Source organism: Eleutherodactylus coqui, chromosome 2 (genome assembly GCF_035609145.1).
Source record: "Eleutherodactylus coqui strain aEleCoq1 chromosome 2, aEleCoq1.hap1, whole genome shotgun sequence".
NCBI lineage: Eukaryota > Metazoa > Chordata > Amphibia > Anura > Eleutherodactylidae > Eleutherodactylus > Eleutherodactylus coqui.
This window is the reverse complement of record NC_089838.1, coordinates 77,606,838-77,633,360: the sequence shown is the minus strand read 5'-3', so window position 1 is coordinate 77,633,360 and position 26,523 is coordinate 77,606,838. Positions and strand designations below refer to the sequence as shown.

Genomic DNA, 26,523 nt, shown 5'->3' with positions numbered 1-26,523 from the left:
GTATGCAACCATGCCACCATAGAAGTCTATGGGGGGGGCCAAGTATGCACCCGATCTGCATGAAATCACCACTGAACTAGGGGACTAATTAGGCTGCACAGCCTGTTCAATCACCGGTGATATGAACAGTCCCGGTAGTACAGAAAAGTACAGTAAAATGTGTTGATACGCACACGATAGACCGCGATAGTGCTTCCTTCATGCTATCACGGGCGTATCAATGCCTACACTCATCTGTAGGAGCCTTAAAGAAGCCTTTCATAGAAAACTAAAAGCGTTTACTACAACTCTTGGCTCTTCCCAGTATAGGAGTAAGTACTGTACATTGCAGCAGCTGCTGTGGAGCCCTACCGGATGAGGGGGCCTCCTTACAGGTGTAGAAACTTGGGGAAATTTACTACCTCAGGATAGGTCATCAATAGTTGATTGGCTGGGGTGCATCGCTCAGACGATCAACTGAGCGGGTGTATGCTGTCAGCACCGCACATGCATAGAGGTCGAAGTGGACATCTCTGTGCCAACCCCTGTGTAGTGGCCGGCGCTTGTAACTGCAGTTTCAAGCGCCAACCACTACACAGAGGTTGGCGCGGAGACTTCCGCTGCTTCCTCTCTGACCACTGATGTAACTATAGGGGTTGCAGATGATGTGGGGGCCCAGGAGCCTTAGGGGGCCCATAAAGCCTCCCTTCTCCATATAGGGAGCCAGTACTATGAATAAAGCATTATAGTTGGGGGCCCTGTTACAGGTTTTGCATCGGGGCCCAGTAGCTTCAAGTTACGCCTCTGCATTAAAGAGTTAACAGAAGTTGGATGGGGCCCCAAGATAAATTTTTGCACCCAGGCCCTTAAGCTATGCCCCTGGCTCCGACCTCTGTGTATTTGCGGCGCTGATAGCACGCGCCCGCTCAGCTAATCAGTCGAGATCCCAAGAGACAGACTCCTGCCGATCAACTATTAATAACCCATCTTAAGGATAGGTCATCAGTAGTATCCTCCCATCAGTAGTATTCTACCTCTTTAAAGGTTTCACACCAGTTTCCAGATTTAAAAAAAGTCACAGCTTTTTGCGCAAACATGCATTTGCGCAAAATTGTGCAACGTTTCTCCTTTCTGTGTTGGCTCCACTACTTTTAAAAAGTGGAACAGGCTAGTGTTACCAGTTTTTTAAAAAGTGGTGAGGCCAGTGCAGGAATGAGAAGATTCTCAATTTTTTTGCATAAGTTTCTGAGTCTCAGAGTTCAGCTGTGCTGACTTCTCCCCACTGCCATCATGCAGATTGACAGCTTCCTCCCCTGTTGTGTATAAGGAGAGAGCTGTCACGGCACATGCTGTGGGCGGGGAGGCCATGCAGCCCGCCTCCGCGACTTGGATCCAAGCCCTGAGTCAAACTTCATGACCATGGTGACAAAATCCATTTAACAGTTTTGTGTGAAGATCACACCCCAGGGAATATGTCTTAACCCTGTCCAATCCAATTTGTATCCTGGTTTTCCTAGGGGGCTTACTCTTTTTCTGCTGTTATACAATGGCACTATCTGCTGGCTAAAGCCAGTACTGCATGAGGTGACATGTTGGATAGGCTACGACAGCAGAGTGGCTGGCAATATACAGTAAGAGGACCTCGATGTATGTCTTCCAACATTGGAGCTGTACAGCCAAGTCTTAAGATGTCAGACAGTCGATTAGAAAGGGTCAATAAGGCCTATAAAGCGGAGTCTCCTCTATGACCCGCTCTGGTTGACATTGAGCCATCATTGTATTACTGAAAGGCCATCTTGTAATATACATTTCCCCCGCAGCAGCCACTACAGGAGAAATGTATGGCTGACTGCGACTTCCCACAGCTTGGTGCCTATTCGCAATGTCCATCATGCTTCTAGTTTTCTTGCATCCGTACTGAGTGACATTAAATAATTAACAATAATATGTAGTTCATGGATGAGTGATAGAAAAATATGAGCTGTGCTGCATTATGAGGCATTCAGGCACATCTATTTGTCTCCGAGCCACATTACAGTTCTGTATACACCCACTTTTGGGATTTTGAAAGCACCAACGTAGAATGAGTCAGACGCCCGGTTGGCAAACCTCTTTGCTTTACAGTATCACATTTGTAAGTTGGTAAAAAAAGATTTACATAATGTTGAAATAAGTCTCTCTGTAGATTCGGCACTACTGTGCGTGCGAGGAGACGGAGAACATTACTGCAGATGGGAGAAGCAATAAGAGGCATTCTTATCATGCAGATTGTACTTTCTTAAATACAGTTTTGATTCTTTCTGGATTATACGGCTTGCCAGTGCAAACAAAGGAATGTGGGAATATACGTCTATTGTTCCCCGCAGCACATTGTAGTCTCACTCCTGGCTGTTGCTTAGCACTAGTATGACATTTGTATACATCATCACACCGCATGCTGAGCCGTCTCTGTACAACTCTGAAATCCTCGCTAACTTAGAAGAAGACTGGAAGGTTAATGGCAGAGAGCAGCCTGAGTGGTGGGGATATCAGTATATAGTGAGTATATATGCAGTATATGTCATGCATTTTGTCTATTGTGCTCTGTAAGACTCTTTTTAAAATAAGGGAATCGCAATTTTTGACATTTCATGTTTTCTGCAGATTGCTCTGTGCTTAAGGCCGGCCTCACCTGAGCTTATGTGTATTTGTGTGCGCATGAGCGCTGCATTTTTGCGGAACAGATGTTGCTTTTTTGCATGCACAACGGCATATTTTACTATACTTTTTGCAATTGTGCATGAAGAAAATATGCGCCAATGCTTCCAGCCAATCAGGCTAATCAGGCTAATCAGTCCAGATGTGTTCTTTTTCCTATGCAATTAGGCAGTGTTTCAAGCATCCCCTAGCATTTTGTGCACAAATTTGTGCATCCCCATTGATTTTTATGGGCAATTTTGGTGCACAGGAAAATAGAACGTGCTGAGTTTTTTTTTTACAACCGAAATGTACAGAAAAAATCTGCGCATGTAAACGCACTGAAATCAATGGGTTCTGTTCACTGTATATTGCGTGCAAATACGCCCGTGTGAAGCCAGCCTTAGGAATGAATTCGATGTTAACATTTCTTTCTGGTGTATGATTCTTATTTGGGTTACATTGGGGGTAATGTAAGAGGTTGTGTTGACGTGAAGGTTCTTCTTATTTGTTGGGTGGTTTTACCTGCAGTACTTGATAATGATGTGATCTGGTAAGTGTTTAGCATTTGATGTGGTTACAGTAGATCACCCATGTCATCAATATACATTTAGTGGAAAATTCATCAATGTACTTACAGAGTAAAGAAGCTGTAAATTGTAGTGCAAGCTTTTATGTGCAAAAATATTGCAACTTTCTTAGCTTTTACAACATGTCATATTTCCAAAAGTGATCTCATATAGCATGACATACTATCATTTACAACAGGAATAAGGGGTTGTTGGACCTGATGACCCTGGAGGTCCCTTTAACTCTACCGTTCTATATTTCTAGGAATAGCTGGCATAAATGTGATTTCTGGTGCACAGACTGTCGTAAGGATATGCCAAATTTATTAAGAGGTGTGCGCTTCTTAATAATTTTCCCAATTCTTTCTTCAGTGCAGTTTATATCAAGACAGGAATAGGAAACATCTCTCTTGATGAATCAGGACATTAATGTGTTAGGATCCTTTTTTGGGCTAATTGTCAGGCAATAAACTGCCTGCTTTTACACAGGTGCGCTAATCATTCAGTTAATGGAGGCGGAGATTAGTGAATGGAGGTGGAAATCAGTGAATGGAGGTGGAAATCAGTGAATGGAGGTGGAGATCAGTGAATGGAGGTGGAGCACCAGAAGACTAGAACAGTGCAACATAACACATAGTCAGGACAGTCAGCAGACAATGTCTGGGTGCTGGGGCTCATTATTGCTGGATGATCAGAGTCAGAACAAAACAGAACACAGCCTAAAGATGTACTCTGGTATCTTAACCAGAACAAAACAAAAGCCAGGTGACAGAAGCAACATATGAACCAGGACTAGAAAAAGCAAATAACCAGGAAACGTGCTAAAATACAAAGTATGATAATGACATCTTGCAAAATGTGGCCATCTTATATGTTAATTAAGTGGACACTAGCTTTTCACATGACTCTTCCAGCAGCTCATGTGTGTATCATCAATCTTGTAAAACACTTGTATTAACTTTTTTGTTTTAACACTGAAAATCAAGTTTTAAATTATTGCCAATAATGGTCTCCCTTCCAGCAGCTTTTGCAATCCACTGCCTGTTATTAGGCATTTGGCTTCTCTAGTAACAGGGACATGGGGACAATGCTAGTTACTACATGCAACAGAGGAGCTGGCATTCGGATGCTGCCTTGCAACTGATTGGAGTAGGGCTATGCAAGGCAGCATAGAAAGTGTGGGAGGGGAAGTCCCAACTAGTACAGCACTGGCAGAGTGGCTGGTTTAGCCCCCCATACACACACACACCTGTGGAGTGTAAACAGCAGGGCAGCAGAAAAAGTGGAAAATCTACATGAAAAATTGAATTGAACTCAAACTGGGTGCAAGCAGTAGCAAAGCAGCAGCCAATAAAGACTTCTGGGCTGCTTTTGAAATTTTTTGAATGCATAGATACGCTCTAAGTTCCTCACATGAAAGTGTGTTGTATCATAGTTTAATCGTAATCCACTTGTAATAGCCGCACCCAAGCCTACATCTGTCTTTTGAAGGCAGCTAGATTTTTCCTTTCATGATGACATTTTCTCTTTCTCTTGCCCGATCATTGTAATTTTGCATAGATTTCACAGTCAAAATTATGTGGAAGACGTAACCTCAAGTCTGTATGTGCTTGTTGAGCATGTCATTCACAAACCTTAGGCATTACTAGGGACTTTCTTTGCAATCTCCACTCTTCTTGAAAGGCTTTTCAGTAGATTTTTAAATACAGCTGCATGGTTCACATCCATTTAGTAACAAATAATCATTAATGAGGTCAGGCGTAGATGTGAGGTGATGAGACCTAGCTCTCCATCAGCATTACAATTCATCCCAGAGGGTTTCCATGGGGTTGAGGTCAGAGGTCTGGGCGGGCCAGTTGAGTTCTTTCTTCCTCACTAAATGTGGCTTATAATTGTTTATGAACCTCCCTTTGTGCATGGGGCCATTGTCATGCTGAAACAGGAGACAGGCCTTTCCCGAAACTTTATTCTTCTGCCAGGAAACATTGCAATGTGACCTATTAATTTGGACCTGAATCATTATAATTCTATCGGCTAAACACAGGTTCAGATTCAGACAAATGGTGGTGAAGCGTAGCTCATAACTCAGGATAAAATGTTAGTGTGTTCGCACCAATCCAGCCATGCCTGGCATGGTGAGTTCAGACTTTGTGTGGATGTTTGGCCTTGGAAGGCCCAACTATAAAACCTTAAGTAAACACTTTTTGTACTATTTTTGCTTCCAGAGGCATTTGGAACCTGATATTGAGTACTGCAACTAAGAAAAGACAATTTTGCACAATACAAACTTGGTGGTTCTATTCTTTGAGTTTGTGTGGACTTTGATTTCTCTCTTGCATATATACTTAATTTTTTTTCTTATAAAGTAATAGTATATCGCTAGGATGTGCCATGACTTTATGATTGGTGGCGTCCAACCTCTGCAACCCCCAACAATCCCAAGAAAGAAGAGGATGGAGGGTGATATGCCATCATTTTATAAGATGGACAAACACCTTTAACCATAACTGCCCTTCGCTGCCTGTCCACGGGCGTTGCGGTATCCAGCGGCGGATACAAAAAGAGATAAGAAAAACGGATGCAAACAGATTGTTTTCCGTTGTTTCAGTTTCCCATTGACTACAGTGTAAAAAAAAAGACGGATTTCTTTTTGTTTAGTGTTTTGAACTGCAAACAAAAGTGCGGCTGTCTGCATTTTTGTTCCCGTGTAAAATTGGAATCGAGACACAAAACTGACAAACAGATTGAACCTGAAGGTCTTTAGTGTCAGTGCATTTCTATGGGCAGAGAAACAGAAGTGTTTTCTTTGTGTTTTGCTCCTCCCACGATGGAACAGCTAAATAGAAAGCCAAAGTGCAAGTGTGAAATGACCATAAATAAAAAGCCCTGAATGATTGATTTAAAAAAAAAAAAAAAAAAAAGAATCAATTGCATTAATCAGCTCTGGTGAAATTTACTTTTCATTCATTATGCAGCTATGCGCCTAGTACATATAAGTCAGCTAGTGTTACCTTGGTTCGTTATTCCATCCTATCTAAAACTCCTGGCCTCTTTGTCCTCAGATGGTCATGTGATCTCAGTTCGGACCAGCTCAGATTTACTTGGGTTTGTGTTCTCTCAAGTTATTCAGTTTTTCAGTCAGCATGATTCCTGTGGGGTTGACTCTAGCACGCAAGCTCTTTACAGGGGGACATAAACTCCTATCACAGTTACTGCTGATGATCACAAAGCTCCTGTCACCCAGTCATAGTAGAGAAGATCACAGCTCATCCTTCTGACTGTATATTTATGGTCTGTAGCTTATTTAGGTTAATATAGAATATAGATGGTGATGGCAGTGTCCTCCCTGCAGGCAGAGATGATACAGGCTCTAGCTGCTCAGTTAATATTGTGCTGATGCATCATGATATTTATAGCACAGAAGAGGGAAAGAGGAAGCATGGACATATCTCTGCATCAAGATGGTGCCTGCTGAGCATTAGACAGGAAGCTGAACTGCATGGAGGTGACCTCAATATATACAGGAGACCTCCAGAGTGTGATAATCAATCAGGTGAGGGGTGCAGGGATGGAAAGATGTATTTTCGCCTGAGTGGCCCTTTAACCCCTTCAGTGGCAGGGTTATTATTACCATGTCATGCCTTACAGGTCAGATTTTTTAAATGAGTCAACAGTGCAATTTAATCTCATCTCGCAAGTATTTATTAAGGAATGCAACAATCACATTGCAACATTTTTTTGTAATGAAAGAATACATAATACCAAATTTTAACTGCATGGTCAGGGCAGCAAGCCCAGGAGATTTTCCAGGCATGCCACTAAAGGGGTTAAAGGGTTCATTAGGACTTGCCATCAATAACTGATCGAAGGGACTATGACCTTAAGCTACAAATCATCACAATTCAAGTAATAGGCTGCTGTGCCTATGTAAATGATGGTCAGAAAGGGTATTGTTTCTCCTAAAGGAGAGCACCTAGAAAGTGTGAGGAAACTTATAAGGCCATCCATGCTCCTCTGGGAAATATGCAAATAGGCAAGATGGAATAATACCTCTGCAGCGCCACCTATTGGAAGACAGCATTCCTGCAAGTCAATGTTAGGCTCTTTATGTAAATGATGAAAGGAATATGGTACTCGCAGGAGCACTGCAGGACTATCATTCTGCTTATTGTCCATGACAATTGAATTCATCAGTGTTCGGGTCCCAGACTTCCCTTTAAGTTCTACTTATATTGTACATGTTTATGCTGTGAACTATAGAGAATCATCTCAGATGTATAGAAGGTTATTCACTCTGTGTTACAGATAGGTTGGCGCAGAACAATTCCACACCGCCAGCTAATTAATGGATTTAGAAACTGATACTTTTCAACAGTGCTGAGACTGCTCCCAGAACTCAGATTACACATTCCTGAGACTTAAGGACTGATGATCAGTGGAAGTCATGTGCGCCGTATTAGGAGTAGCTTTACTGACACCTTAGCCTTGTTTACATGGTTCCTGTTTCCTTCCATATTACTTGTTAGTTTAGTAGTTTTTTTGGCCTTTAGGGCTCCAGCAGACGCGCATAGGCGTGGATACACTTGTGATAGCGTGATATTATTGCGCTGCGAAAGTAGGGCTATTGTGAGCATATCTGCACATTCTACTGTACTTTCTGCACCGCTGAGGACCCAGACTGTGATTAGACAGGCTGTGCAGTCTAATTAGTCGCCAGTGTTATTGATTAAGTGTCCGATTTCATGCAGATGGGGTGCGCAAACTGCTATGCTATCTTGGATGCACAAATGTGCGGAAAAATAGAGCATGTCGCTAAATTGCCGTACACGAGAAAATCAAGAGCAAAAACGCAAAATCATTTCGCTCCATCCTCTGTGTTATTGCGGGGCTGACAAACCCCGGCCGATCAACTATTGATGACCTATACTGAAAATCGGTCATCAATAGTATTTCCCTGAAAAAACCCTTTAAGAACAAAACTTTTATTATAGCATACTTAAAAATATTCTCATAGAAGCAGATGGAAAAGTGTCCGGTGTGGGGGAGCGGGGTTCACTTTTTCTATTGATTATTGCTCTAGCTTTGCAGCCTTCGCTAGCACATCTCATGACGGCCTTCACAGTCCTGATTGGGAATAGAAAATCGAAATCAATAAATAAAGAACAATTTAATTAAGAAGCTAAGCAAGTTGAGTAATGAGCGTGCCATTACATGGGATCATGCTTACAAGAAGTGGGAGGTTGCTGATTAAATGTCTAAAGGAAAATTGACATGTAGTGCTGTAATTGGTTTTGCTGTATAGCAGATGTATTCTTATTAATACCAGTGGAAGAACACGACCGGGTTAAGGCAATTACGTGCTAAAAAGAAAAAAGTGCTTTGCGGGGGCACCTAGTTTTATTTCCCGTTGTGTGGGATAAAGAGAATTTACCTGCCACGTGCCATAAGATACTACCTGTGAGCTAGACTAATAACCCACAAACAGATGGAGCATGCAGGTCTTTTATTGAATACATTGAGTAAACATCCATAATGCTGGGGGGAAAAGTAAGTGATCTTTTGTGTTAATGACTTATCTAAGAGCTAATTGCCAAAAGCTGTTTCAGTTAAAGGGATTACCAAGTTGAAAATTGCTGATGGCCCATCAACAGTAGATCAACAAAAGTTTGCTGCCCAAGACCTGTTTGGTGGGCTGGCACTCTTGTGCATTGAGCCAATTTTTGCAGGAGGTAAAGTTTCTGTTGGAGTGAATGGGTGGGTGTAATACCAAGCTTAGCCACTGCAGTGGGAACAGTGCTGTTTGCTTCCTGCAGAAATAAACTCAGTGCACATGCACACCAGGTTGGTGAACAGCTGATCAACAGAGGTCTCAAGTGGCAGGACCCACTGAGCTACTATTGATGACCTATCCTATGGTTAGGCCATCAGTAGTTTACAACTAGATACCCCCTTTAAGAAGTGGAAATTTGAAGTGTGTGTTTAATGTCTGTTCTTCTCAAGAAAGATTAGTGAGTGTGAACCCTGCCGTTATGCAAACAATTTTTAGAAGATGTGTTACAGAGATGCATGGAGTTGGAAAAGGCTACAAAAGCATTGCTAAAGACCTGGGTGTACATCAGACCATGTTTAAATACATTGGCACAGATTCACTACGGAAAATAAACAGTTTCCTCGTGCAAATTGCTTTTACCACATTTATGATGTGTTTCAGTCACTTTTTTCACTACATCTGAAAAGAGGCATTGCTTCCACAAGAAGGAAGCTTGGCTTTGAGAAAAGGGTGTGTGGCCCAAATGTGATTTAGTTTGCCAAAAAAGTGCACCTAAATTTTGGCTTGAAACATTTGCGTAAACTAAGCCAAATGTGTCTACAGAAGTGCCAGATTTATCATCCAGCATGAGCCACTGTGATCAGTCTAGAGAGAAAATTGGATGGAGCAAAACCCAATAGTCGAATAAGGCCCCCTTACATAATAAGGGCCTTATGATGAGTAGAGTGTTATACAAGTGGAGGTGCTGCAAACCTAATGTCCGTTGCACACAGGATATATAGGAAAACAACACATGTGTTGTGTCGCAGCTTTCCGAAATTCGAAACTGCACCAACAATTCTGCAAGACGTCCTGATGCAGAAATATACGCTCAGACTACTTCCATACCATGTGAAAGGTCCCTTATAGGGAGGTTAGATGACGTAAAGTCTTTATTTTACACGCTCCACATCTTCCATTTTTGTGGCACTATTGATCATACACTGGCATTTGTGCCAACCCTTACACCTCATCTGATTTTCTGAGTGGGGCATTCCATTCAGACAAATATATTGATGATGTTATGGAATGCAGATATTTACGTCTTCCAACCTATATGGGTTACACTTTATAATTTATATATTGCAACCCAAGAATCAATAATGTTGTGCAACTCCTGTTATATTATATTATACTATCTTTTATTCCTTATATGCATTTTTATCATAATGTGGTATTTTCTCATATATTGTACCTTTAATATTAATATGTATTATATGTTCTCATATATTTTATATTCATGTATATTATTTAACACGTTGTACAAGTGTTTATTTCACAATTCACATTTTTATATTTCTTCTACAATTTATGTTTCACCCTTCGTATGATTTCAGAGAACCAACGCTACCATTACTTGTGACTTTTTATACTTTATAGTCTTCAGTCTTTACGACGTCTAACCTCCCTGTTTTTACTATAAGTCTCCATCATTCTGTGCTTCAATTATTTATTATATGATTTTGATTCTAGTAATGAAATCTACATTATAGAAATGTTGTATCCTACCTAAGCAGATATTCTTACATATATTTTTATTATGCTTTTCTCCCTCTTTCATGCCATTTTTATCTTATCTCGTCTCTTCTGTGTCCATTATTGATTGTCGTATTAATTCCAACTGAATTGTTGAAGTGCTCCTTTACCCTGAAACACATTTTTTTATTGCTGGTTGTTTAACTGCCTAATAAAAGCGATGTTGGATATAGCCCTATTTTGGAAGGCTGCGCCGAAACCCCGGTGTTATTTTCCTACATATCCCGACAGTAATAAGTCTAGCACAATTTAAGACTGTCAAGTGTTAGCTTACCCTGTCTTAACTATAGATAGTAATAGTAAATCTGTTCCACTATCTACAAATGGCATAAATTCAGAACTGTTACTACTCTCCCTAGAAATGGGCTTTCTGTTAAGATCCTTTCCATAGCACAACACTTAATCCTGAAAGAGATGCGAAAAGGTCACAGCTAAAGAGTTAATGAAGACTCTAGGGAGGACTGATCCAAAATTCCTCTTCAATCTTGTGCAAATATTATTTGGTGGAAGTGATTGTTGCTAAAGGGAAATCTACTAGTTAATAAATTCAAGGGTTCACTTACTTTGTCTCCCTTAACTGTGAATATTTACACAATAAAAGACTTGAAGGGTACGACTGTTTTTGTGTTATTAGTTCCTTTTTGTTTGTCTATTAGGCCTCCTTCCCACGAACAGATTTCCGCCGTGTAATTCGCGGCGAAAATCCGCTGCGTTGCCCGCAGCTATTAGGTTCTATTGAACCTAATAGCTCAGGGCACACGGCGCGGAATTCCGCACCGTGAAATCTCCCGTCCCCACCCGCGGCATGCTCTGTAGCACAGCGGAAGATAGCGTGAAAACGCTTCCCCACCTACCGCCGCCGCGTCATATGACGCGGCCGGCATGTCATATGACGCGGCAGCGGTGGGCAGGGAAGCGTCATGCGGGACCCAGAACGACGGATCCGCTGGTAAGTATGGGGTCTCTGGGGGGCGCCGTGACGGGCTTCGCCGCGGAATATTCCGCGGCGGAGCCCGTCACTCTCGTGTGCAGCCGGCCTTATTGTGATTTAGTGTAGCAGTTTTAGGCATGAGGCTGGAGTCTCAGGTGTGATGGCTGCAGGTCCCGAGAGTAGTCAAGGATAAGCCAGAAGTCAGCAACAGGAGGTCTCGGTTTGCAGCACAGATGGATGAAGTGGGTAACGTAGTCAGAGAGGAAGTCAGAAGTCAGTATCAAGAGGTCTTGCAGAAATAGCGGAGGAACAGGCAACGTGGACCTTGATCAAACAGTGCTGTGAAGCAGAATAATTACGTGCTGGTGCAATGGCAGGATCAGGATTTTATAATGAGCCCAATCAGGGAAGATAGGCGGGGTCAGGACTATGAGACAGGAACTAAATAACCTGGTTCAGGCTGATAGTAATGCAAGGGTACTGTTCTCAGACTGCATGGCTCAGTAGTAAGAGCTACCAACTGGAGCGCAGGAGGTCCCTAGTTCGAATCCTGACTCTTAGACAACAAGAAGCACAGATTCTTATTGCGAAAACTGGGATCGTCGTACAAGCGGACGATCTGCAGCAAAACACACGCATTAAAAGGCGTGTAATTTTGTTTTGTTGCTCACACTTGTGGACACAAACTGCATATTCCACGAGTGGAGGAAAAATCACAGCATGCACTATTTTACTGTGGACTATGTGCGGACGGCCTCCATTGAAGTCAATTAATATTGAGTATTGGCCGCCAAACGATGGCATGGGAAATACAAACATTGGACAAAAAAATCTGTCCTGCACATGACTGACGGCAAGCCACCACTGTCATCAGCAAAGCAGAAAAGACAGGTACACAGGGCCACCGGCTGACTTCACAGCCATGATCTGCTGTCTCTAAACTGAATATCTACGGTGATATAGAGTACACAAATTGAAATACACGTGAGAAGAAGGAAGGCTACAGACCTATTTAGTGCACTAATTGCTACTTACAGATTCCACTATACATATTCTGTATCCTCCATCTACTGTAGCTATAGTCGCTCCTCAGAAATGGATCCTTTCAGATAGTAAGCAGAATGTGTATAGTGTATTCCTGACAATGTTTTTGCTGACTACATTTTCCCTTCACTATTTATGTCTTTCACTTCATCGGCCTTATAGATCCATTTGCATCGATTTTAAGAGCCAGTTGGTTTCTTTCTGAAACACAGACACAGAAAGTCAGTGCAGTGCTGCGCTGCTGAGGATTGCAGAGCCAAGTGGCTCCAGTCAGCACTCTGTATGCAGAAATTATTAATTGAACACAACCAAGTGACGTTATCATGCTATTGCTTATTCTGTAGTCATGGACCATGTATCAATGCTGCTTTATTAACTTATAACTGAGATCACTTAGTACTTGCATGTATTTGTATGTATACAGTGAGAAGTATTAACCTTCTTACTCTTTATAGTCAACTTGAACATGAAGCTATAAAGTGATTCTTATTAATTATAATTATTTAACAGAAAATCAATGAAGAAATAGTTCACATCTCTACCCTGTTTCCCTGAAAATAAGACAGTGTCTTATATAAATTTTTTTTATCAAAAAGGTTTAACTTTTTTACATGTATAGCTGCCTGGACACGATTTAAATTGACCTTTTTAATTAACTGTTAGCAGGGCTTAATTTTGGAGTAGGGATTATATTTCGAGCATCCGCAAAAAGCCTGAAAAATAATTTTGCATCCTCAAAAAATTCTGGAAAATCATGCTATGTCTTATTTTCAGGGAAACAAGGGTATATAAAATCAGGTGCAGACTATAATCAGGGTAACCTAGGCAGTTGCTCAAAGCCCAGAACTTCAGAAGTGCCCATGAAAGAATTTGCTGACTTTAGTCTTAGGTCCTTCTTTGCTTTTTAGTGTATCAAATGACAAAAGAATGCCCTCGTAAGCGATCAAAGGCAGCAGTTTCAGCATCATCCCATGAAAAGTCGAATTTTCTGAAAATTCTGGCTTTGGTTTATATTCCCTGTCATTGCTTCAAGGCTTGTTAAAAAGTCTGACATTGATTGCTGCTTTCCAATAGGTGGAACTGCAAAGGCGTTGTTCCATCTTCCCATTTGCATTGATTTCCCAGAAGAGCATGGATGGCCTTATAAGTCTTCTCACTAGGTGCTCTCCCTAAGGAGAAACTATATCCTTCCTGACTGGGATCTCCATAGTGTTCAGAAGTCCTATCCTTCTAATGAGAGTGAGGCGGTAGCCAATATAGGGTGTAGACGTTGGAAAAGTCACCCATGCCTTCCTAATATGACATCAGATATAATGTTCGTCATCCTCGTCATTTGTGATTGTACTGTCTAAGTAGACAAATCGGTTGACCTCTTGCAACCCCTGTTGTTGGTTGACTGTGATTGAGGCATTGTGGATGTGGTATATTTAACTTGCATAATTGGTGTCTTCTTGCAGTTAATCCATAAACCAAGCATTGCTGCTTCTTGTTACAGAGCTGATACTGTTTGTTGGAGTTCGGAGAGCGATGCTGTGAGGAGGCTGTATCATTTGCAAAGTCCAATTCAATAAACTGTTGTAGTGGATCCCACAGCACCAACTAGATTTGGACCGATTGCTCGATTCATAACAGGGTTGAGCACTAGACTGAAAAGGAAATGGTGACTTGTGTCGATATCGGTCCAAATGCAGTAAATACTGCTGGAGTACAGTGCAGGAAAAATGTTAATGAACTGATTGGGTATGCCATAGGATTTGATGATCTTCCATAGGATGTCTCAGTGGAGACTGCTGAATGCTTTCTTAAATTCAATGAAACTCACACATAACTTCTGATACAACTAAAGGTTCTGTTCAATGATAGTTCGAAGTGTGAATATCTGTTCGATACATGACCGCCCTTTTCGGAATGCTGCTTGTTCTTCACATAGTCTGTCGACAGCTGCTCTTGCTGGTGTTTTAACAGGACATTACAAATACTTTGCCTTGGACAGATAGAAGTGTGAGGACATGTCAGTAGTTATAGCTTCACCAACTTTACAATACTTGGCCACTCATCCAGCAAGCATTGAATAGGGAGATAAGGGCATTAATCAAGGTTGGACTAGCAAGGTTTAGCAGTTTAAAGAGATTGACTACATTAAAATAACTAACAGCACCAGGATAGAGATAAGATTGGGAGGATGTCAGTCACAATGCTTTTACACAGGCCGATAATCGTTCAAATTTCTGCGATTCAGCGAGAAGCGGAATGATTTAGTTCAACGTAAATGCATGCACCGACTGAGATGCAGAAAACCGAACAAAGAATCGGTCTGTGTAAACCAGCAGTCGTTCACTTATGGTCCTACACTGTGATGTCGGGTGCATGTGGATTAAATGCTGTGGCTGTTACTGTAGGCCCTTGAGTCTTTGGTGTGCACTGGCCTGCCTACTTTTCCCACTGAGCCTATCCTGCATTACAGTGCTGCTTGACAGGGCTCACACCGCGAGGCAGCTTGTATGTCCCGGTTGCTCCTTGCTACCATTCTGCATAGGACAGTCTGTCACAGTCTGCCTCTCCATATCCGGAGTCTGCTGTATGGATCAGAGAGGAGGTTGTGTAATACTGCTGATTAACTCAGTGAGTAAGGGTTCTGCCCTAAGGAATGTTTAGTGAACATTTCATCAGTTTCTACTAATTCCCATCATTTTTCCTTTTCTCTGACTATCTGGCAGTTTAGAGTCAAGTGTCTGTGTTGGGAGACTTGTGTCCCAATTTTTCTGGATTATAACCATTTGTTTTCTTCCCTCCCCTTTTAATATGTCCTTCAAAATACAGTTGTACAATTACAAATGGGCCTTTAAAGGCAACCATAATGCTGATATGGCCCTTGGTGACAATTAGTTTAACACCCCTGCTTTAGGTACTGAGCTAAGTTCTATTGCTATATCTAAGTAATGAGCTTGATTTTATCATTGGAAGTATCATGATTTCTCAAGTTACAATATTAATTGGTTGTGGGACGATAATTGTAAGTTGAAAATATTGTAACTTGAGACTATAACTCTATGTAAAAGAAGTAATTGATTTTGAACACTCCAAAATGTCATTCCAAATTTTAAAAAAATGAAGGGCCAGTGCAAGCTTTCCCATCCCAGCCTATCCAGACACTTCCCGGGTTATTTTAGGCATCCTTCTCCACTGGAGCAAAAGGTTCCTAGTGTTTCAAGTTAAGGTGTTTCACTACTATTCTAGCTACCTGGTTTGACCCTTGCCTGTATTCTCAGCTTTCCCAAACTCTGCGTGTCCTGACCTCGGCCTGTTTTCTGACTAGGTCTTGCCTGACTGTTGTCTGCCTTGACCCCTAGCCTGATTTACCATATAGCAATAACTCCACCTGTTTTATTGCACTGACTATGTTCTTGCTTGTTCCTGTAGTACTATAATGCCTTTTGGATGGGTCACTGTAACTACACTACCTCAGGAGTAGCCCAAACAAAAACAGTCAGTGACATACTGGGTCCACATCAGCTGCATTATGCTGTGTTTCTGTATGGAGCTTGGTTTTATCACTGTATATATTGAGTTTCTTGCTGTATCTGTGTACAGAGCTTAATTCAGTTATCACCTGTTAGTGTATCTTAATACTATTATTGATTCTGTTACATCAGTGGAGTCAGACGGTTCTGAAGTAGCACTGGGTTTATTAATGTACCTATGCATTATAATTGTGTGGCAAAATACTTCAAAGTTTTGAGGTTGGAGAATAGGGCCCATGGCTCATGTTACCCTTAATCTGCCCCTATGTAGAAGAAGTATCTTGGCATCAATTACAACTTGAATCTGTGAAAATAGGTCTCTATCGGCTTTGCACATTCTTCTTTGCAAATCTGTTGAAACTATGACAAGCTGTATGAGGTAAGGGAGTGAACAGCTATTCTCAAGATTCCTTGATGGATCAAGGTTAGGCTACTCTGGAAAATAAATCTTTTCTAAGTTGTAAATTCTTGTCCTGGATTTCCATAACTTATAGTTACCCTCCAAAATGTTTAGAGACTTGTGGCAGTGAAGCAGTAGCCAAAGCTGCCTTATACCAGCATGCACCGTCCACAGTGGGAATTGGATGTTTTTGGTGATGAATTGGAAGCCATCTTATTAAGCTTGTCTCTATCTTGAGTTCGAACTTTTCATCCCAGAACATAGAATCTTTTTTCAGTTTTTATCCAAAATGCCTTTGGCAAACTGTACATGAGATACAGATGTTTTTGAACAGTGGCTTCCTAGACAAGTTAGACTGCTGAAGCTCCTGTACAACACATGAGATATGTGCATAGTCTTTCCCATTTCCAGAAGCTTTTATCTTTTTCTGGCTTATTCTAGATCTATTGGGACTTCTTTCACTAAACTCTCTGTAAAGGGGCTGTGAAGTTGGCCTTCCTGTCCCATGATGGGAAAGCCTCACAAGTGAAGGGCTCAGCTTTGAAGCACCCAACAGCTGCCAGATTGCTCCATTGGCATAGTAGTTAGATCAAGTCATGAAGCATTTTCCCAAAAGCAATGGCACGGCCTATAAATGGGGGCATCATCTATATACATCTAATAACCCTAACTGTGGAGCTTTTCATAAATTTTACTATAATACATTGCGTTTTAAATCTAGAGACGTCACGGTTACCGGTCTGCCAGATCTAAGTGTACTCTATACAACAGTAATGTTTGTGATCACTGACCTGTCCATGCCAAGAAAGAAACGTTGTTCATAATCAGGTGCTCCTGTTTGCCTTGACAGACAACTTCTAGCATATGGTGACTGACACTATCCCATAGAGTTAGGTCTCGTTCACACCAGCGTTACACCTCCATTAGGGATTTCCATTTCTCTGTACAATTTGTGGAGCAGAGAAACAGAATGAAAACAGAAATAAACATTCCGTATTTGTCCCCATTGATTACAATTGGTTTTAAAAAATGGAAAGGTTTTCATTTGCTCCTGTAACGTCTGGTTTCAGTTTTTTATAAGCCACAAATAGCGCAGTCTGTGTTTTGGAAATGTCTATTGCTGCTTTAATTCCATTTTTCTGCTTCAAAAATATAACAGATAATGAAACTCCATAATGGAGGTGTAACGCTGGTGTGAACAAACACTAAACACTTCTAAGATTTTCATCCCCTGGAGACTGTAGCTCCAGATTGGACTAGGGTCCATCATCTTGGTGGAGTTTACATCTCCATGTGGAAATATGCACAAGCCAAAACGGCAGCTCTTTGAAACCCAAATTTGTATCCAAACCTGACCTCAGTGGAGTCTACTGATACTAAATGGGCATGGCTTCTGCATTCCGCTAACATGATCGTTGGCCTCAGTTTGGATTGAGTCAGTTATGTCCTCTTATTTTTAATCTGTGCCTACTGGTATAATTAGTGATGATTCTTCTTGTATGGTATATGGTAAAGCAGGAGCTCTGCCGCAGCATTGGTGTTCACGATGAAGATGTTCCTTCCTGTTTGTGCACAATTTTTAGTTCCTCATATGTCCTTTATAATGTATGAACGTATGCATATTTGCACACACAGTATGAGCGGTGTTTTTTGTGCATCCATCGGCGTAATTGACTGTACTTTTTGCATGCTTTGGTTGTGTGCATTTGTGTGCACAGAAAATATGCATCTAAGCTTCCAGCCATAATTAGTCTAATGAGTTCAAGATGTGTGCTTATTCCATATCTTATAGCGCATTTGTGCATCCCCATTAATTTCTATGGAGAGTTTTGGGACACAAATGCGCAGGAAAATAGAGCATGCTGCTTTTTTTTTTTTTTTTGCCCAGCCATAATGTACGGGAAAAAATACGCTTGTGAATGAACTCAATGAAGTAACTGCACAAGTATGCTCTTGTGAATCTGGTCTTAGGTTGGCTTCCACGGACATATTTACGCGTGCAATACGTAAAGAATAGAACCCATTGGTATTAATGGGTTCATTCTCATTTCCCATTTTAGTGCACACAAAAAAATAGAACCTGCTGTATTTTGTGCACATTTGCGCACTATAGGGCTCTATAGAAGTGTACTGCTGCTGTGCAAAACCACAGGGAAAAGAACACACATTTAAGCTAAATAGCCTTTTACATCATGGTGGAGTTATGTCCCGTGCCCATGTAAACAATGTGCCAATATGCATGCAAAATTATCTAGTCCACGGTGCGTAAAGGCTGTCCTTAAACTACAAGGGTAAATCCTGTGCAATCCCCTGCATTGGTTACAGCTGTATGTTTTCTGTGCAGAAACCTGAGAACATATATAAGTATTTAGACACGCGCGATTTCAATGGGCCTCATTATTTGTAAGTTTGTGTTTTTAATGTGTTTTAGGGCAAAAACACTTGTATGAATGTGCTAATACGCTCGCAGTTACTCAGTGTATTCGTGCATGAAACGGGGTTTTGAAAAAGAAACGGGAAGATAGGTCCTGCCCCATCTATGTAGTATTAACGTGCAAGAATTCCGATAGTGGAAACGAAACCATTAAAACCAGTGGTCATGTTTCTTTCCATTGTACGGCCATGATGTTCACGTCCGCATACCGGGACTAAAACACGCCCATCTGTTTAAGCCCTTAGTGCGAAAAACTGCAGTTATTCATCCAAATATTGTGCACATTGTGCAGACTCTATCCGAAAAAGCAAAAAGGACCTATTGCCTCTCAATTCAAGAAAGTAGAGCGGTCAGAGCGCGGCTGACGGTGTCTGAATATCTAATAAATCTCTCAGCTTTCTCTGCGTCGACTTCCAAAGTTCTCCTCCTCAGATGTGTCTTTATGCAGCAGTGATCATACAGAGCCGAGCTTAGTATCCGCGTCATTGTGGATGACACAGAGCCAATCTGCTGTGTTCTGACTCATCCAGCTTGCACACAGGAGCTGAGCGTGTCTTCACCCCAGCCGGCGCAGAACATCCCAGTGACACCTCTGACACTGGCATATAAATGGGAAGACTCCATGAACACATCACCTTCCTGTTACACAGCGGTTTCCACTTTGTACGAGCCTAGTTGAGGCTTCTGGATTTTACCGTGTATTTATGTTAGCTGCTCTTTTATTGCCAGATTATTGAGCTCAGGTATTCGTAAAATCCTCTGTCTTGTTGTAGCATTACCACAACTCTAGCAATGCAATAGTCAGTCTATATTTTATACATGCCATTATTTGGGACCCTCTAGCTCAAAATGCAACGCACCCCCAAATTTAAGCTCACCTGCTCTTGGAGATTCATGGGGTCTTCATTCAGGTCGCTATTCAGATTGTGTCGTACAAATGCTGACCTAATTCATACAAGAGACAGCTAGTGGGTGCCAGATGGATGGGAGATTCCATTTCTGTAGTTGTGCTGGCACATAGCACTGCTTGGTCCACCGTCTCATATATGTACCAAGAATATGTCATAGAGGGCACTACCACCCACAGTGGACAGTGCAGCCATCATTCACTGGTACTTCAGGATTCTTGATCCAGGGATTATTCCAATTGCCAGATTGGAGTCAGGAAGGAATTTTTATCCTGAAATGGCTTCTACTCCATTGGGCTATTTTGGCTTCCTCTGGATCAACATTAGGGGAGGGGTGGTGTTAATTGGCTGAACTGGATGGACATGCCTTTTTTCGACCTTACATACTATGTCACTTACTGATGGTGACCAGTGGTGTATGCCTATAATTTTCTGCACAAACAGACAAGTGACTCCAACAGGAATCACCTGCATATTGAATACAGGAGACCCCACACGCATATCCTGCAGGTCAGTGCAGCGTTCTTTAGTTTCCATGGGATATGGGGGCAGAAGACCCACCAGAGTGCCTCTGATAACACAACGACACTGGACACAGCTCCTCACCTGGGCTCCTGAGGAAGATAACTGGACTCTAGGAGACTGGTGACAGGTGGCGAGATCTTATGAGTCACCATACCAATTGTTTCAGGCTGATGGTAGGGTTTATGTGTGGTGCACATCCTATAAAGCCATGGATCTAGGTTGCTAACAAGGCACTATTCAGGCTGGTGGTTATTCCATACTTGTGTGGGGTATGTTCTCATAGCATGAGCTGGGTCCACCAGTCTGCCTACTCATGTTATTGACCAGTGCCCACTTATGTTTATGCTTGGTAACCATTTACAGCCCTTCATGGACTTTATGCCGTCCCCAATGATGGGATATTCCAGCAGCATAATGCACTGTGCCATCAGGCTGAAGTTGTCCAGAACTCGTTCGATGAACATTCAGAAAAGTTCCTACCTATTGTGGTGTCTGCACAATCGCCTGACATGAGCCCAATCGGGCAGTTATTGGATCTGGTGGAGAGGTCCATTCACCCCTGAGATCTTGCATCTACAAATACCACAGAGCTGTAGGGGGCTATCCAGATGGCACAACATCAACATCCCTCCAGACCTCCTCCATCTGTTTGTGGAATCAACACCATGTCGAGTTGCTGCACTGCACCAGCCTAGAGCGTAACCTACTGACATTAGTTCCTGTTCCATGACTTTTGGTATGTCAGTATATGACTACAATTATTTGGCTCTATATGAGCTGGATGACCTTATTTAAACGACTTTTAGACCTCAGTCACACAAGCGTGTGCGACTTCACACTGGCCACACGCGGCTGAAAATTGCAATAGAGAATAGCCGCAATCTAATTCTGAAATTAATTCGCGTTTTCTTATCCATTTACACCAGCGTATTGCGTGAAAAATACGCTGCAGCACAGAATTCTGTTGGTCAGCAGAATGGCTTCTGTTAGCTTAAACACAGCTAGCTGTCTTCTTTTCTGAGCGCCAGATTAACTCCCTCCTCCTCCCTTTTTTTTTCCAGCTCCCGTAGGAGTCTATGGGAGCCTCCAACATTTTTCATCAAAAGATAGGTCAAAACCTATGTGAATGAATGCATTGGAATCCAAGACTTCAGATGGTAGCGATTTTCGGACAACGATTTATTGCGGCAAAATCGCTCATGTGAATGAGGCCTTATCCTTTTATCACTGTGGGCAGCACAGCGGATGTGAGCTGCTATGATGACTCTTTTCAGCAGCACCAAAGATCCAATCAGTTAACAGATAAGCATTTGCACAGGCCAATGATCTATTAAATGGGCATTCTAACGAACGTTAGTATTTTCTAAGTATTCTATACTAATTCTTACTAATTTCTTAGTATTCCATAGACATTCAGCCTGTATATAATCCAGTGACACTCCAGTATCTTGTCTGTGCTTGCTTTGCCATTCTGTAACGTGCCAGCGTGTTTTGATGTCTGTTTGTAGCTGCCACTTCTCATGGCAAACTCTCAAAATCTCTGATCCAATGTTTTACACAAAGAGAGAATAACCTAGAGGCCAGTGTGCCTCCGTTGAGTGGAGGTTGTTAGGAAATAGCGCTAGGTTCTCTGCAACATATCATCCATGTGTTTCCTGAGGTTTCCTTTTATTCACTGACACAGTTCATTACCATTTCTAAATAACTGAAATTCTGTAGCATAACAAAAGGCTCACGTAGCCCATCGCATTCTGCCTTCCTCTTCATCCTATGATGGAAAGCCGCTGGTGCAGACATAGAGAGCGAGCGTGTAGGCTTTCAGTCAATACTATTAAGAGGTTTTTATATAGTTAGATTTTTCAGGCTTTTATTACTTGTCTTTACTCTTTTGATTGTTTTTTTATAACTTTAGCCAAAACTATGATGGAACTTTAGTTTTACTGTTGAGTATATGGCCAATTGTCATATACTCACCTCTCCTTGCTCCCACTGTGTCCCAGGATGGTGCTCAGTCCCTTGTAGTCCCACCTGGTTTACAGGACATCACATGGGCTGCAGCCAATAACAGAGCTCAGCAATCGATCACTGAGCTTTGTTATTGTCTGCAGCCCCTGTGACATCAGAGACCCCTAAACAGAGACCAGAGCAGGGGACCGAGCACCAGCGTGGGACGGAGAGGGGAGAGGTGAGTATATTTGAATTTATTATGTTACTCAATGGGGAATGGGTTGCACCGAGATGGTACAACTTGGACAACCCCTTTAACAAAAACTCCATATAGGCCAGCTTTACACAGGCATAAGCATATTTACGCACACGCATTTGCGCTACATATCTGCACGATGGACAATGCATTTATTGCACGTGTCTGTGCGTATTCTATTGCATCTTTTGCATGCACATGCACAAAAAACAAGCAAGCATGCTTCCTTTGAATTCAATGCTCTATTAAAGGGGTTTTCCATGGAAAATACTATTGGTGACCTATCCTCAGGATAGGTCATCAATAGTTAATCCGCTGGGATCCGTTTTTTCGGGACCCCCGACCAATCAGCTTAGCAGGCACATGTTGTTAGTGGCACAAACACACAGAAGTCGGAGTGGAAGCAGCGGAAGTCTCCGCCCTGAGCTCTGTGTAGTGACTGGCACTTGTAACTGCAAGATGGGGTCTCATTGAAATCAACGCGAGCTGTGCCTGCAGTTACAAGCGCCGACCACTACACAGAGATCGGCGTGGAGACTTCCGCTTCTTCCACTCCGACTTATGTGTATTTGCGGCGCTGTCAACATGCGCCCGCTTAGCTGATCGGTCAGGGTCCAAAGCGACAGACCCCAGCTGAATAACTATTGATGACGTATCCTGAGGATAGGTCATCAGTAGTATTCTCCCTGGAAAACCCCTTTTAGGTTTAATATGGGCTAATTGGTGCGCAATATTCGCCAATGCTGGTCACGCTGACTTTTTTTTTTGGCGTGACCGAAATAAATGCGCAAAAAACACACGTGAAACTCAATGGGCTCTATTCACTGTGTATTGCACACGCACATTTTGCATGTGTAATACACAGCATAAATGGCTTTGTGTGAATAATCCCTTATACATCAGGTACTTTTTGATGAAACATTCCCTTTAATTGTTCACATTCAGCCATTCTCAGACCCAACTGCCTGATTAAGGTAAAAATCTCCTGGGCTATGGCAGCCAGTTTTCCCATATGGGAAATGTGACTTCACTTTACCTCATATGCGCGTTTTGTGAATTCTGAGGCTCCATTCACATGGGGCAGCCCGATTGCAATAAAAACGCACCAAAAAGTGCATTTGCAAAACTGCAATAGTTTTTACCACATTTTACTACAAACATAGTAAAAACACACATGGTTTCACCAATGCACTTTTTGGTGCGTTTCAATTGCAACCGAATTGCCCCGTGTGAATGGAGCCTGGTGGTGAGTACCCTTGTGGTCACTGCAGATCTATACTGTGGCACGCCTGGAGATTTCATCTTGGAAATTAGATTTGTAATAAAGCTATAACATTTTAGCACTTTCATTGCTGAGTTATAGAGGATAAGTAATTAAATTATGCTGCATAGTATAATGCTGGGTGCTCTGAGCTATTGTGGCAAATGGCATAACAATTTTTAACAGTTTTTAAATAATTTGCTTGATCTCCTAACGACTACAGAGAACTCATACTTATTAGTTCTCTTAATGAGGAGAGCGCTTCCCACATCTCACCCTGCGTCCTCAGCGCCAATGGATATGCTGGTATTTTTACTAATTGGTTATTAAGCAAATGGCACATTCTTTTTCGGTGTCATTTAGCAGCAATTACATATTGGTGTAGTGTTCACTGCATTAATAAATATGACCCATTGCACTAGTGGTAATGCCAGGAGGGTGCCTCACAATTATACCCTTATATTCCTTTTTGAAGCATTTTTAGGAACATTTCAAAATGTACCTAAAGTTTTAACTGCTGTATTCAGTGCCATGTACAACATGGCCATTAGATGTATTAAAAGTAATTCATTATTAGGCTTCATGCACATAACAGGAATATCATATAGAGGCATAATCCATTCTTGTCTGTAGGATTTCATCTGAAATAACCTATCATGGCGGCACATGGAGGTTGTATAGCTTCATACTAGGGAAGCATATGGCCTCTGTGCTGCTACATACATTGTACATTGGGCGTTACTGTTTTACTGTGGGATAAACCGCCATGCCGGCTGATCATTCCGGTCTCTATAAGCTGCAACCGGTGAACAAGCCAGGTAGTCTGTCTCCCAGGAAAGCAGAGCAAGCAGAAAGTCTATGCTGCAAAAATACTATTTAAGAGACTTTCTGCTTTGTATAGGTTCAGTGTAGACAAAGCGCTCGGTTCCTAGCCTCGCTGGAACATGGAAGTTGGTTCTGCTGAAATACAGTAAGATTGAGTCGTTTGCTAATACATCTAATGGGTGAACATTATGCTGAATGCACATTTCTTTTGTAGGTTGTAATTGAAGGTACTCTTAATCATCATTCAGAAAACGTCGTTAGTGTTTTAGTACATTTAGGATAGAACTATGGTAACACATTGGTAGTCGCAGAGTAAAGAACAGTTATATTAGCAGTAGTGAAATGCATTAACCACCAGCCTACCTCTAGGGGTTGCAATTGTGACCCAACCCCTCAGGGAACAGAGGTCAAAGGGCCCCTGCCATGTACTATATCATTGCTGCGGCCCATGCGCCGGCTGTGGGTGGAACACAGCAAATAAGGAAGGCCGGTGAATGTGGTGCACCCTTCAGACATAAATGACTGAAATTGGATAATTGCCCAAAAGATCTCAGTTTATTAATAAAACCAGCTTGTAAACACATTTCAAGGTATATAAACCTCTTCGCTTGGGATATACTACATAGAGACGTATAAAAATAACATCTGTAATTGATGGGGAATAAAACAGAATTCAAAGAATGAACAAGTATAAGGCCTCTTTCACGTGGGCTACAAAATCATGGCTACAAAACACATGTATGTGAAGCTCATGGCTTCCAATGGGCTTTTCCAGCCTACAAAACATCTCTGAGGGCTTATTTAGATGACTGTATATCGGCTGCGTTTTCATGCCGAACTGATATTCGGTGTCCTTGTCTGCAAGGGGGGAAGGATGGAAGAGCAAGGAGCAGGAACTGAGCTCCCGCACCCTCTCCGCCCCTCGCCACTATTTGCAAAGGGAGGGGTGGGACAGGGGCGGAGCTAAGTGATGGTACTTAGCTCCGCCCTGTCTCACCCCCTCCTATTGCAAATAGTGGCAATGGGCAGAGAGAGGGCGGGAGCTCAGTTCCTGCTCCTTGCTCTTCCATCCTCCTCCCCCCCCTGCAGAGAAGGACACCGAATATCGGCTCTGCGTGAAAACCCAGCCGATATACGGTCATCTGAATAAGCCCTTATGTGGATAAACCCATTGGAAACCATGAGCTTCACATACATGCGTTTGTAGCCATAATTTTGTAGCCTGCGTGAAAGAGGCCTAAAGAGGAGAATAACAAAAATAGAAAAATACATAAACGAATACACACATAATTATACATGAAAATAATAATAATATACAATATCACTTGGGTCATTAGCAGAAAAATATTGAAAAATACATGATAATTATAACACTAATGAAAAACATTAAATAGTCATTATTAAATATTGAATAGTAATTAGGGCATATCATTAATGGTTAAAAAAAAAGAATAAATCAATAAAAAGAAACAAGAAATCAATATTTTGCAACTGTAAAGCCTAATGCAAGGCAAATAAACTCCCTAACAATCCAATCAGTATGAATATTGCCAATAACTGATTCTTGTTTTCAAAACATCAAATTAATGTTTCTAAATAGGGATTTTAGAAACAATGTTTAAATTAGCTTCAAAAGTTGTTCAGAAAGTGCCTGAAATAAATGTATTGTAGCAGAGTGTCTGAGTTAGAAAGTATCACATATCACTGTATGGCCCAAATGGTTTTTATCTATATCAACGATGTGGAAAAACAGAGGAGGAAATAACTAGACACTTGTGTGTTAAATATATATATATAAACAGTTGGTATTTATATATTTAACACACAAGTGTCTAGTTATTTCCTCCTCTGTTTTTCCACATCCTTGAATATATCATATATATATATATATATATATATATA

General features: G+C 41.7%; 1 protein-coding gene across 4 annotated transcripts in view; it reads left to right on the top strand.

The window, feature by feature from the left end:
* Positions 1-26,523, top strand: part of ACSL6 (acyl-CoA synthetase long chain family member 6) — a 176,528-nt gene that overhangs the window by 79,680 nt on the left and 70,325 nt on the right. The window contains exon 1 of one of the 4 annotated variants that reach the window (XM_066591138.1): positions 2,433-2,517. The exons of the other annotated variants lie outside the window; for them this stretch is intronic. The gene's annotated coding sequence lies outside the window, so the exon portion shown is untranslated. Of the gene's footprint in view, positions 1-2,432; positions 2,518-26,523 lie in introns of those variants that run through there. 4 annotated transcript variants of the gene reach the window in all.